Source organism: Pinus tabuliformis, chromosome 6 (assembly GCF_031772625.1).
Source record: "Pinus tabuliformis cultivar Carrire ecotype Pingquan chromosome 6, CPIR1, whole genome shotgun sequence".
Taxonomy (NCBI): Eukaryota; Viridiplantae; Streptophyta; class Pinopsida; order Pinales; family Pinaceae; genus Pinus; species Pinus tabuliformis.
Window position 1 is genome coordinate 1,587,317,871 of NC_142292.1, and position 14,815 is coordinate 1,587,332,685.

Here is a 14,815-nt window from a genome sequence, read left to right on the forward strand (position 1 = left end):
TCCATTTGATTGTTTACCCCTTTTGAGGAACATCTGTGAAGAGTGATTCTGTTAGCCATCCTTGTGACACTACTGTGATTGGAAATTCCAAACCTTACTTGGAATCAGCTGCTACCTGAAAGTATCACTCGTTCCTCAAAAAATGAATCTCCTTTAAGCTCTTTTCATCTGACTTGTAAAATATGAAAAGATTGCCGAGTAGTTGGCCTCTCCAACTCGTTAAAGCTACCGGGAGTGCTATCCCTCCTCTAGATTTTAATCTTTTTGGACCTGAGGGATTATTACACAAAAAGATCGAGCGCTTGTTTTGTTCGGCTCGTTAAAATTATCGAAAATTCATCCCTTTCATATTATTTTATACTTTTTTAGGCTTAAGGGATTATATGATGAAAAAGGATTATTGGAGTTTCCTTTACGTCCCTTTCAGACTCTATAAAATTGAAAAGGACCGAGTTATCTTTGTCGTTAAACTCGTTAAAACCAATAGCGATAAACTTGTCCATATAGACAAGAACGAGTTTCACTGTCGCTAGGCTCGTTAAAACATAGCGACGGGTTTGCCTAAAGGGAAAATTATAGAACAAGCATATGTTATCCTCCTCAAGCTTGATAAAAATAAAGAGGTACTGGTCAGCAATGACTGGGGAAAATTGGGAAGAAAACTTGAAGAAACTTTATTGGTAGCAAAGTCACTCTTGAACATGACACTTTCACTCCATGTCTGAGTCGGGTTGGGTTATTCCGTTCACCAGTCATATTACCATTGGTCCATCGTACCATCCATCTTTGGGGTTAATGCTACCAATCCATCTCAAGTGTCGCCGATATGTTCAAGGGAAGTCGATTAGAGAATTCACCAACCCATCTTGTATCTCATCCACTGCAATACATTTACACTTCATTCTTTCATGACTGCCATCCTGAACCCTGTATCATCAGATCGTTTTCACCTCCAAAAGTCATTTGCTCCGTTCCGTGTCATAGATGTGGGATTCATTAAAGCCCTCCTATGACGGGTCACTTCTTGTTGACATCAGCTCATTATCCAAGAAGTCGACCTAGGAACAACCCTTTCAGTACTTTGAAGCTTGCATGCCTCAATGGAAAGTTTCTCACTTTCGGCGACAAGTTTACATCAATGGCCTTTGACCGAGAGATTTTGCGTGATGTTTGACGCCAAGTCCCATTTTCACACCACGCGAATTGTACTGCCGTACCTCGAGGGTCATCATCATTATCAGTGATTCCTCTCGCGCCTGTTAACAGATTACATCATTGGCTGGTAATCAGGGCGATGTCTTTCCATGTTCGACTCCAGAACATTTTTCATGTGGATTGACTTGTACTTCGGGCGAAGATTGGACGAGTTTGAAGACCCCGGATCTAGTTTCATCCATCCGGGCTGCGATATATTCAGGAAAATGAAGACATCCAATGTACATCATTACTGCACAGATGATCATCCGAATCAAAGGATGATGGCTGTATCAGAATCATCAGTCTGCCACACAGACGGTTGTCTATCCTATGTACATGAAAATGAATTTATAAATCTGAGCATGGGAATGCACGCCTCAGCTAGATCATGAAAATATTATGAAGATAATGTATTGTATTTTATCTTATTACAGGTTGCCTTCCAGTTCGAAAAAACCTCGGATCCTCACGATAAAGCATTTCACCCGACATCAAAAGATTAACAACCTCATGCTTTAGGGGGCAACTGTTATAGAAATTTTTGGGCACTGCAAACCCAATCATATATGTCCATAAACCAAGGGATTCTGAGTCCCTAAAAGTGTTGTTTCATGCCCTAAAGAAGCAAGGTCAACTGATTACATCATCTCCCAGAAGTTCTCCACAGGAAACTACTCAGAACTGGTCAAAAATGAACCATACAGGTTGCTCAGTGCTAAGGGTGCGATGCATCTCACCTGCCCAATGCAAAAAGTGCGATGCATATTGAAAAGCCCTTATGTAGGGTGCGATGGGCGAGAATGGACAAATGGCAGAGACAGTTTGCAAGGTGGATGATCATGGAATCTTCTAGAAACTTCCCCTGTGACACTTGCCTCTTTGAATTTGCCCAGGGATGAGTAAGAGATCACCAATCTCCAAGTGGAATCAAGAACTATCAGAGAGAAGACACTAATCAAAATCCCAGAAGCTGAATCACCTCCCTGCAATCATCTATATATGGATCCCTCATCCCAAAGATCCAGAGGCTGGAATTTGTATCTTGTAAGGAAGTGCTATTGGTTTCCTGGTGGAATATCATAGTGTTGGGTGATCTAAGCTTTTCATGAGGTGAAGAAGGGCTTTCATGCTGGGAGGATGACGCTGGGTCAGAACAATGGGTTGTAATCCTCTCTTCTAATCTTCATATTAATAAAGCTATTCAAGTTTTCCTCCACATTCATGTATGTCTGATAGTATATGCATTTGTGTGGTAAATATATATTTGGCCCTATATTGTTTATGATTGTAGATCTTTGCACTTTGAAGGTATTATGATGCTTTGACTTTATAGGTACTCTTTGAAGCGGAGTGGTCAAGGGAGAAGTGGCAAAGACCAGTCGGTGAGGAGAAGGAACAAGCAAAGAACTGAGCGAAGGATTGAGGTTGGTATTCTTTGATCTTCTCCTATCTACTTCTCATAAAGGAAAACGAAAGTAACTTTAATCTGTTTGTTTCTAAGATAGCTACCCGTCTTAGTGGGACTAGCAACTCTACATAGACACTAGATTTCCCGATAACACCCAGGAGCTTCCATTCAAAGTTTCTCAATTGTAGTAAACTACCTCATATTTCATATGATGACATATTATGTTGATTTCATCTAGTGCGATACATGCCTTCCAGAAACCTTTCATAGGATGAGATTAATTTCCTTTGATCATGCTTCTCAAGTTGAGTAGTGATCCATGTTACATGCAACCATACAACATGACTTTATAATATTGAATACAAGCATACATACCTCATTTATGTTTAGGTCATCCAGGCTTCTTTCAGCAACTTCCTTGATTGGAAAGAGCTTCAACCCCTTGACCTTCTTCATCTCTTATATCATCATACCATCATCCCATGAATTCCACAAGTTGGATTTCTTGATGAAACACTTGGTTCCTTTCTAGGTTGGTGAACCCTCTAATTAGGATTCCATCAGAGAATCTTGAGGATCTTGCATATCTCTATCCATCATATGTATGATGAGACTTGTCTTGGATGACTTATTCCCTTTCTACTTGAGCTTTAAATGAGGTGGCCAAGATTTATGTACTTCCTAGTTGACTACCATAGAGTTTTGTTCCAGTTGTCCTGTCACGAGCTCTTTCCTTAATGCTTTTCCTCTTTCAGCTTCCTTCACTTCTTTGGTGAAATAGACTTCTTCTTTATCTTCCTTGCTATTGCCTTTTTTGTACTTAGGACAATATTTCCAATAATGCCCATGGCATTGAATCTTAGCTATGTTCTTATTTCCTCTTTACAAATCTCTGAATACTTTTTTCCCTCAACCTGCCTTTCTCTATCTTGCATAGAAATCATAATTTGTTGAATTTAATGGTTTTCTTATCTTGTTCATCAATTAGTATATAATGAATATTATCCCATCCTAGATCTTGCACTTTAGATCTTATGAAGATAACATTTTATCCTTTGATACCTTCAATTTGTATAGATCAGATCTAGGTGATATGACCTTCTTTATTTCATCTTCAAAGAATAGTTCTTATAATATATCTCTTTTATGTCTCCAATATTGCTATATAGGGAATGAGGGGACCTTTAACTGATTTTAAATGAATCATTTTAACCCCTTGATCCCTTTCCATGTAATCAGATAATGCTTGACCTTTAGATAGTTTGGAGACTTTTTCATTGATATGGTCAATGACTTTACTTCTTTGAGGACTAAGTCTATCTAAATTTTCCATACAAAAAATTCCAATGACTCAACTAGCTTATAGATCTCCTTGCAAGACGAAGTCATTTTAACAGATTTAGATTATAGAATAAATATAATTACTTGATGAAATATTCAACTTGATTTCTTCGTTGATGATGATCGATGAAGATGTATTAGTGTCCCTTTTGAATGGTATTCTTCCAAAAGAACTCCCTTCTTCAATAAAAGGAAATTTTATCCTTTTTATGATGACAACGTCATTGATCTATCTTTCCTTTGATAATGTTAATTTGATGAGGATCTCTTAATGCTTCCTCGGATGATCTTCTTTAAGGATACAAAGAGGATACTTGCTTCAATGAGAGGGAACTCACCTTATATCTTTTGAAGTTGATGAGAATGCCTTCTAGCCTTCAAGATACTTCGACTTCCTCCATGTTGAATAAGTGCAGGTTAGAAATGATTCTTTGGGATGTCTATGCTTTGTGTTGCATTGCAATGTAGACCTTTTCAACATGATGAGGGTCTTTCTAGTCTTTTGACGATGACTAGAGGATGCAATACTTTTTCCTGGTGTAGTATTCTAGTTGCCTTGATTTGTAGATCTATTCACCTTGAGTAGAAATAAGGCTTTGGCCTTAAATATTTGATTGATAATCCCAAAACTTCTTTTGAAGTAAGCTTTCTCCTTTGATCTAGGGTTTGATTATTCAATGTAGATCTTTGAACTTTCACTTTTATATCCTTTGACTTGCTTTGATGCCATTCTTAAAATATAATCCTTGAGTATCTCTTTGATGAGATTCCCTTCCTTAACTGTTACCTTGGCTCTAATACCATGTTGATAATCTAGGCATCATTAGTTAGGCGATTTCTCTTGGATTAGTAACTGTTTGTGACTTTCTTTCATTTCATTAGATTATTATCTTCTTATTTCTTAAGTTATTAGTGTTCTTCTTCAATAAACAACTACCAATGCATGAACATAAATAGAAAACAAACACAGAATATATGCTATGAGTCAGTGCCAAAACCTCTCACTCTTTAAGAGGAAAAACCGCACAAATTCTTCTTATAGAGATTCCAATTGATGAGTACCAAGACCAATACCCTTGACTTGTAACCTATCCAAGACCAAGACATAAGTTCTCTTGACAGATAGCCTTCTTCTTTGATCCTCTTCCACTTTGATCTTCTTCACATCTAGAGCTTCTAAAAGTGATGGTACCGAGACCTTGTCACATACTAGTGATCTTCTTCCCGTGTTAGCACTGAATCCTCTTTGTTGTAAGACATATATTATAATGAGATCATCACTGTGGTATAGCACTGAGATAGTGAGGGGATGTCACTGTGATATCACCAAAATATTTTATAGATTATATGCTTCAATTTGGAATACGACCTCTGCAATTACACCGAAACATAGAGAGACACTTCTTGTGATTATACTGAACCTTGATTATTGTAGTCTCACCGAATTTTCTCCTTGTTGTACCGAGACAGAGTTTCACCCTTGACTGTGAGATAGTACGGGGTTTATCTACTGCAATTTTGTACCTTTATCTGAGCTCCTTCACCAAAACATTCTCTGCATAATTATCCGAACTTACTGAACTTACTCACTGTCCTAATGTGAGGACCCTTCACACATATTTATAATTGTTTGTCCTATGAATAAGTCGACATGTGAATGTGAATAGATGTGTCTCCATAAGGTAAGGTCGACATGAGATCTTCACTTCGTCTAGAGGTTGACTTGAAGAGAGGGACTTGTGCTTTTCATTGGAAGGTTTTTTAGACTCATATACATTTGACACATGCTCAAGAAGAGATCTTCATACATGACATTAATTCTTTTTTACAATTCCTAAAGGCTCACAATGTGAGCCATCTAAAATAAAATCTCTTGCTCATGAAACCCATGAAGCTATCTAATAATAATTTTATTTTTTTCTTTACATCATTTACAAAAATCACAATTACATGTCATTATGAAGACCGAACCTGGTTATACTTTTCAACACTCCCACTTAACTGTTGAAGAATCTAGGGAAAATGGAGTTTGTAAGATTCTTCTTCTCATGATAACTATTTTTGAGTTTCTTTTAACTTTTATTATTAGTAAAATATCTCCTTATTATTATAGTGTGTCTTCTTAGTTCATCAAATAGTTACCAAAAACAAAAGAGACAAGAACACATGATGTTGGCTTTCTGCTAGGGCCAAAACCTCTTACTCTTTAAGAGGAAAACCCTCACGAAATTCTTCTTATAGAGATTCCAATTGACGAATACCAACACCTTGACCCTTGACCTATTAAGCCACTCCAAGACCAAGACACCAATCCTCTTCTTTGTCACTGATGAGATCATCATCATTGTTTCACCATAGAGGCCATCACTACTACACCACCAAGGTCTTCAGTACTGCTTCAACACCATTACTGCACCTTCACTGAGGTCTTCATCAACGGGATCTTCATAATGTGATATGTATAGGATATTTTCATGTAGATCCACTGATATCATGGCAGTCTAATCATAATTATACCTTCACTGAGATCATAGCCTTTGTGACTATGTCTCCATCAAGAATGAGATCATGACTGTGATAGGATCACGACTGCACCTTAATGTATGTCAAGATAAGTCAATCACTGTGATATCCTTATATCATACTTATGTAGAGAATTTGTATTCTACTGTGGGATACTTGAGATCCTTGTCATCACTGTTTATGCTGAGATTTTATGTCTGCGTTTTCTTCCTATATTGAGGCCTTCATGATACTGTCTAGCATGCTGAGATAGAATCTTATCATTCTACCTATGCCAAGGCTGTAACCATTTCAGTGGCATCCATATGATATTATTGTGAGGTTTTAAATCTGAATTCTGATCCTTACTATTACACGAAGAAACTCAGTCTTGTAGCCATCCGAGATCACAGAGGAATCTTAGTTCCTACACCTCTGAAGTTGGAGAGATATATGAAATTGTCTAACTGTAATTATAAACTTTACACGCCTATTTATAGTGGTTTGACCCTATATTTGAGCCGACATGACCAAGTGAATTGTTGCCTCTTCATTTATGAGCCAACAACACTATATTTACTTCGTTTTGTTGGCTGCCTTCTATGAGAGGATTGCACTTTTCTTTGGAGGGAATTTAGACTTTTCTATAGACTTGTATACATTAAATATAGGTTCAAGAAGAGATCCTTATTCATGACTTTGACTCCTTGACCTTTAGATATAAATCCTAAGGCTCTCAATGGGAGCCATCTATAAAAGAAACCTCTTGCTCATGAAACCCATGCAATAAGGCATAACGATAAATTCATTTTCTTTAGAATCATAATTGCAATGTCATGAATACTGAACCTAGTTACACTTTCTTCAACACTCCCTTTTAACTAGGGAGGTATTCATGATGGTACTTGGTCATTCTCAATCTGAAGAATCTCTCATAAAAAGAATCAGATTGGTAACCCATATGTATAGCATCATAGTAACCAACATTGTTTCCACATCAAGGCCTTGACTGAAAGCTCTATCTCTCATCATATCAGAGCACAATGTTGGTGAGACTAATGACTATAGACACCTTCATCATTGTCTCTCAAGGTACATACCCACCCGGGTGTTCACTTAGTATGACCTTCTAGGAATATTCTTGTCTTGGGTTCCCAACTCTCAAAGAATATCAGTCCTCTTTCCTACTCTTGTCTTGGATGCCCTACACATCCTCAAAGAGCATCGAATACCAGATGATTACCCAATCCTCCGTTCTTTATTCCAAAGTGAATACAATAATGTTGTGTCTATCTCTCCCTATCAACTAGGGAGGATATCATGTCTTTACATTTCTATTCATGGCCTTCACCTAGACTTACAGTTGTTAATCCTAGTCTAGTGCATGACACATGGAAATAGAAAAACACAATTGTCACTCCTTTTTAATCAGGGGTGATATAATCAAAGCTCCCTCTTAATCAGGGAATTTTTAGAGCTTCCTCTTAGCTAGGGTTTCTTCTATACGTCAGAAACTTCTTCTTCATGGGTCCTTCAACTGCTTGATCAACTTCTCTTCTTGATGTCATGAAATTCAGTTGAGCTTCTTCCTTGTAGGGCCACAACCATTAATCTTTTTCCTCCTTCGTTCATCATGTCATTCCTTTCTTCATGGAAAGTGGCCTTCTTCATATCTGGAACCTTTGTCATCATGCTTCTTCTATCCACTACATGAATTATAGTTGTACTTGTATTTACAAATCTTGTTTGAGTAGCCCCGCATTATCTAGATATTATTCAAGAAATCAAAACATCATGTTACATCAAATCATACCTTACAAGATGGCTCTTCATCATGACATGTTTATTTAGGTATCAACATCCAACATACATTTTTACACATCTCCCAAAGATATCCATTGTCAAGGGTCTTCATCTTTTTCATTAGATTCTTCATATCTTTCTCGGAGATTTTTTAGTCAATTCTTCTTGATCTTTTGGATGTTGATTACCTTCATTAGGTTTTCATATCTCACGATCTCTTCCTTCTCCACACATTTCATTCCCAGGTGCTTTTAATAAGAGTTTCTTAACTGTAGTCAACCACCTCATACTTCATATGAGGACATATTATGTTGATTTCATCTTAGTGTGACTTTATGCCTTCCTTCATCCTTTCAAAGGAGGAGATCCTTTTCCTCTTGATCATGCTTCTCAAGATAGAAGTAATGATCCATGTTACCTACAACCATACGACACGACATTATAATAATAAACACAATCATACATACCTCATTTTACCTTTAGGTCATCTAGGCTTCTTCAAATAGCTTCCTTGATTGAAAATATCTTCAATCCCTTGATCTGTTTTGTTTCTCATTTCATCACACCATCATCCCATGAATTCCATAAGTTGGAGTTTCTGATGAAACACTTGCTTCTTCTCTAGATTAGTGAACCCTTTAATAAAGATTCCATTACAGAACCTTGAGGATCTTGCATATCCCCATCTGGAAAATGTTTCCTTCTCGATCTATGATGATCCTTGTCGTCGATGACTTTTTCCTTTCCTGCAATGTCTAATGAGGTTCCCAAGAGCTATATCTCTAAGTTTGACTACCATGGATTTTTGCCTTCATGATTCCCATGGTGATATCATGAGCTCTTGTTCCTAATGCTTCCATGATGCCACAATGCATCTTATTATCATGGTCATATCTATAATACAAGAATGAGGAGCTTATGATAAGATCCTTTTGCGAGGGATACTATCTCAATCATTATTTCTCCCTCTATCCTTGGCCCTTTTCTTCAACGTCCTCCATATTTTTGGTGATATGATCTTCTTTTCATCATTTTTCCATAACATTGAATCTTAGCTATACAATTCTGTCTTGTTTGAGTACTAACCTTCCCTTTCCTTTCTGCACATGTTTGAGTTCTTTAACCTTCAATGTTTTTTCCATCAACTTATCTTTCTCTATCTAGCATAGAGACCACAAATTGTCGAATGAGGTAACCTTCCTTGTCTATGTAAATTTATTACCTTTCTTATGATGATCATCTTCTTATCACCTCTCCCAGGTCTCCCAATTGAGATCTTATGAAGATATTCCTACATCCTTTGATACCTTCAATCAGGTCTAAGTGATATGACCTTCATAACTTCATTTCAGAGGGTATATCTTCTAGCATTTCATATATCTCTTTTATGTCTCCTTTCTTGCTACATAGTGATGACAAGAATTTAAGATTTCCCTCCCATTAATTCAAAGGAGACATGTTCATTTATTTCTCTCATCTATGAGGATTGTGACATCCTCCTTATTCCATGCCAGGACCTTTGATGACCCATTCAATCCATAGATCTCCTTGTAGTCATGAAGCCATTTAATCAAAATTGATTATAAAAATAAAAGATACTTACTGGACAAGTGAAGATGAACTCTTTATGACAAGTGAAGAGAAGATGTATTGGAGTTTCCTCTTGGATGATCTTCTCTTTGATGGAAATATTTTCTTCAATGGAAAAGGTTGCTCCCTTTTTATGGGGATGATTTGCTACTTCCTTTGGATGATCTTCTTCTAGGGCAAGGAAACGATCCTTGCTTTTATAACCTTGAAGGTGATGACAATGATTTTTCTTCTTCAATATGCTTTTCCTTCTTTAGTAGTGTAAATCAGGATTGTTGCTAGGGTTGTTAATCTAGGTTGTCATTGATGTCAATATGGCAGTGTTTGTGATGGAAAATTCTTGTGATATGTGAGGTTTCCCATTGATGCACATTGATCATGATACTGTTCATGAAGGATCTAATTATTGAATAGAGACGTAATAGAAATAGTTGAACTGAGGAGGAAAGATATTAGAAGCCATCATAGAAGAGCTATCAGAAGAAGAGCTATCAGAGCTGTGTATTGGAAGTCATAGGAGTGAAGAGAAGCCACAAAAGCGACAAGCCAAGACAAAGTAGATCTATCACATATGCCAAGAATAAGAGAAATATCTGAGGAAGGAATAAACCATGGAAACCTTTTAAAAGTTTACAGCTCATAAACCGAAGGATTTAACATATCATATCGGCGGGTTCTATTATATGCCACCACACAAAACCCCCGACTGTGATTTGATATGCGAACCCGACCGCTCCATTAGAATACACTATTATGTTATATCGCGTCCGCCTCATCGGAAATTTCATATCACAAGTCTTAATGGGATGTCACGGTAAAACGATGATTTCGATATGTACTGCCTCCATTATAATACACCTTAATACTATATCACATCTTTCATATGAAATTTCATATTGCAGGTCATAAAGGTCATAGTAAAACCTCCGATTGCGATATAATATTGCAGACCCGATGCACCACTATTACATGACTTTATACAATATCGCATCCGCATTATCGCTAGTTTCTAAGGATGTCAAACCGTCGATTCTAATAAGGTTGTGGACTCGACAGATTTATTAACAACTGCTTAAGACCATATCACATTTGATGAGTCGGCAGTAGGGGAATCACTATGTTATGTGCAAACATCCGAAAATTGCGATTGTGGGATTAAAGGAATAACTCTGATTTTCATGAATGTTGTGATTGCGATTAATGTGATAATTTTGCGGTTGTGATTGTGATTAATGTGGGACCTCCATGTGGGTATAACCTTGGATTAATATTAAAAAAATGGCCTCTCCGATACAATCTTTAATGTGCAAACTCATATGTCGATCTCTACTCCCAATGAATGTGTCTTTTGGTTATTGGAAAAACTCATATATATACAAGTTGAAATGCTTCACTTCAGGAAACAGATTTTGTGCATCTAACATAGAGAAGAAGTAACAGTTCACAACTCATGAACTTGAAGAAACAGAGAAAGCCGAAGGTCGAGCGGGAAGGAAGGAAGTTGAAGGTCCAACAGGAAAGAAGGAAGCCGAAGGTCGAGAAATTTTGTTGATTGGGTTAATCTTTGAAAGGCTCGGACCTGTGATGAATTAGAAGAAGTATAGACCTCAACATGAAGAATAGTTTTTTTGTGAATATCTGTTTGACCTCGAACCAACAAAGTAAGATTTCATCAGTCATCAGTTGAAGGGAGCAATAGACAACACCAGTGTTGAAGTATTTGTGAGTTTGTTCCTTGGAAGTAAGATACCATGAAAATCACTCCTAAAGTAGTTACTCTGACAAGAAGAACAAAGGCTTGAAAACAAAGAATTGCTTTTGTGCATACATTGAGGCTTAGCACATATATCTTGTTGGAAAGCTTTAGCAAACCTTGGAAACATTATTGGAGACCATGATGCCTATTTGAATTCATCATGAGGTAACTTTCTAGACTCTGTTTGGGCAATATTAAGAGTTGTGAACACTCCTTCATACGAAGACAGGTTGTCATTGATGTATTACTGAAGCTGTAGATAGACAAAATTCAATGAAGAAGATTTTTGGAGCAGAGAATTACTACGAAAGATATCTAGACAATATATAGCAGAGTGCCGGAGCCCTTGGGGTTGGTGCCTCATAATTGGAAGGATTGGTGTCCTTGGAGTTGGTGCTTCTAAATCCAAGGTTGGTGCCTTGACAAGATAGGGTCAGAGCCCTTGGGGTTGGTGCCTCAGAATTGGGAGGATTGGTTCCTTGGAGTTGATCCTCCTAAATCCAAGGTTGGTGCCTTGAAAAGATAGGGTCAGAGCCCTAGAGGTTGGAGCCTCACAAAAGACCAAGTTGATGCTTGGCAACAGGTTGGAGCCTTGGGAATTGAAGATTGGTGTCTTCATCAAGGGTTGGAGCCCTATATATTGTACTTAATTTATTATAAAGATTATATTAATAAAAGAATTTATTCCTATTGCTTATTTCGTGTTCTAAATATAATTGATTTAACTGGTATAAGTAAAAATTGAAAAGGAATACTGATTCACCCCCCCCAGTATTTCCAACAATGGTTTCAACCTGTTTCTTTTATTTTGAGATCATTTGAGTTACCTTACTTTGTAAACATCTCGATGCGGGTCAAGAAGTCAAAAGATTCATTGTCATAAGTTGAAGACCCCATCAGGAACATTGTAACTTGTAAAGAAAATTATTTTTTTCTTAAAAAGTGTCTAGATACCCTCCAAGACTAAGTCAGTCTGGAAGCTTGAAAGTTGGCCTAAAAGGAAGAAGACTCTATATATAGGAGGGAACTAGTCCTCCTTGAGACACATTCACTCATCTCTCATTCTAGCAAATAAGAAGGAAGTTTTTTTTTTTTTTGGGTCATTTCTCTCTCACACATACTAAGGAGACCTAGAGTTTCGACAACAAGACCTAGGGGTTCTATCTACAATTTCTATCTTGGAGAAAATAAGACAAGTAGGTTAAGTGAAGATCACCAAGGGTAATCCTCATGCTCCTATATATAGAAAGGAGGTTTTGTCATTTGTATCATCTAATAATTGTTCATTTGTGTAATGTAAAGGAGGTTTCCCCCTCGAAGAGGTTGATTTTGAAGTCATTGATCTATCTTTTCTATCTTTTTGTGAGCTGGTCCATAACATTGTTTCTATTTATCCTCCAAAGGGTCTTGAGATCATATGGAGCCTTTATGGATCATCTTGGTCATTGGAATATGATGTTCTTTCCCTTGTCACAATCATGTGTTATTTTGTCTTTGAATGTGTCTTTGTGTTGCTTCCTTTGATAGATCTTCTCATGCCTCCTTGTCATGTTGTTCTAGTACCACCTGCAAGTAAGATCACTCATGGCAAGAAAACATCAACCCAAAAAATATCCTATTTTATCATGTTTAATACAAATTTCCAACAATGAATTGAAAATGTCCTTGGGCATGGAAGAGGGAGTGTTTGGGCATAGGGTGCATTGTTAAGAGAAAAGGGTTGTGTGTTGAACACTAAGAATGCATTGTGTGCTTTCTTGGAAGAGGAGGCTTGATGGGAGGTGCATGCCGCAATATTAATAGAAAAGGAAGGTTCAATGTTGATTATTAATGTGCCATGTGCTCAGTTGGGAAGGCCTAAGTCACAAAGAGGGGTGCAGGGCATAATTTCAAGGCTCAAGGGAGGCATGATGTCTAGTGTTGGTGTGTTGTGTGTTCATCTTGGAGAGAGGTTTAGAAGAGGGCGTAGTTTGGAAGGATAAGGAGGGTTTGATACTTGAGAGTTCATATGTGCCAAAGAGGGAGGAAAGGTTTGGATTGGGAATAAGGTGTTGTCTCAACAAAAAAGAAGGGTCTGACTGAGCCTCGAGAGTGCTTAGTGCACTCTCCCAAGCTTAGTGGCCAGGCTTTGTGAAAAACCAAAATTTGTCTAGGTCTAGAAGATAAGGTGTGGGAAAACACAATGAGTTTAGAGTAAAAATAGGTGCAACACATACTAGCTCATTAGTAAAAATTAAACAAAACCCAATACAAATAATTATACGTCAAAATTACAGTTTACAAACACTCTCTAAGTATAACGAACAAAGTATGTGCAAATGCGACCAAAAGTGTCGTTTTGTGACTAGAAAGTGTACTAAGACTTGTGAAGTGCATTATGGATGTTTCTAATGGTGTGATGACACTTAGGAAAGAAAAAGGTCACTTGAAACATATAAAATAACATGAAATGACACTTGGTGACCAAAATCGACACTTGATATGACAGTAGGTAGGCTCCAAAATTTGAATGTAGCAAAAGTATAGAGGGTGTTGTAGCAGTGACAACACTACCTTAGTCCATTAAGGTGTTGCACTTAGGGCTCAAATTTTGGAACTTTCATTCTGCCCTCCAAAACACCACAAATTCCTAAACAAACCAAACAACTTGTCCAACCTGGACACCATCCACTAGCACCAAATCACTATATAACACATCAAACATATACATTGAGATTTGTGCATATTATTGTAGCTTCCATTCACTGGTTAGGGCATCAACACAGAATTTTTCAACCCTCCTCAACATCTCCAACAATTCTCCAACAGGTTTTTTCCTTCCTCCTTTAGCCTCTTATCCAATATGCAGTCTTTCTAACCCAAGTATAGGCCTCATGGCCCCCTCCAATCTAGAGTATTAGGGCTCAAACTCTTCTGCAGACCCTTGGACATGGTTGTGGCTCCTTGTAGGTTGTTCCAAACACAAAATTTGGATCGTTCAATAAGATAGAACGTACAACCTAATAAAATGAAGGAATAAATATCTCCAACCATGCACCAGTAGTCCCAAACAAGCCTTAACCTACTTAGCCCTATTGTTGGATGTATGCGGCCCTCAAATAGTCCTTAAAGGAACCCAAAATAACCCTTTAATCCTTTGCTTGAGTAGCTCCTATCTTGGGGCCAAGTTTATATGTTCTTTCTTGTGATTAGATGCACTTTGGATGTGTCTTTTACCT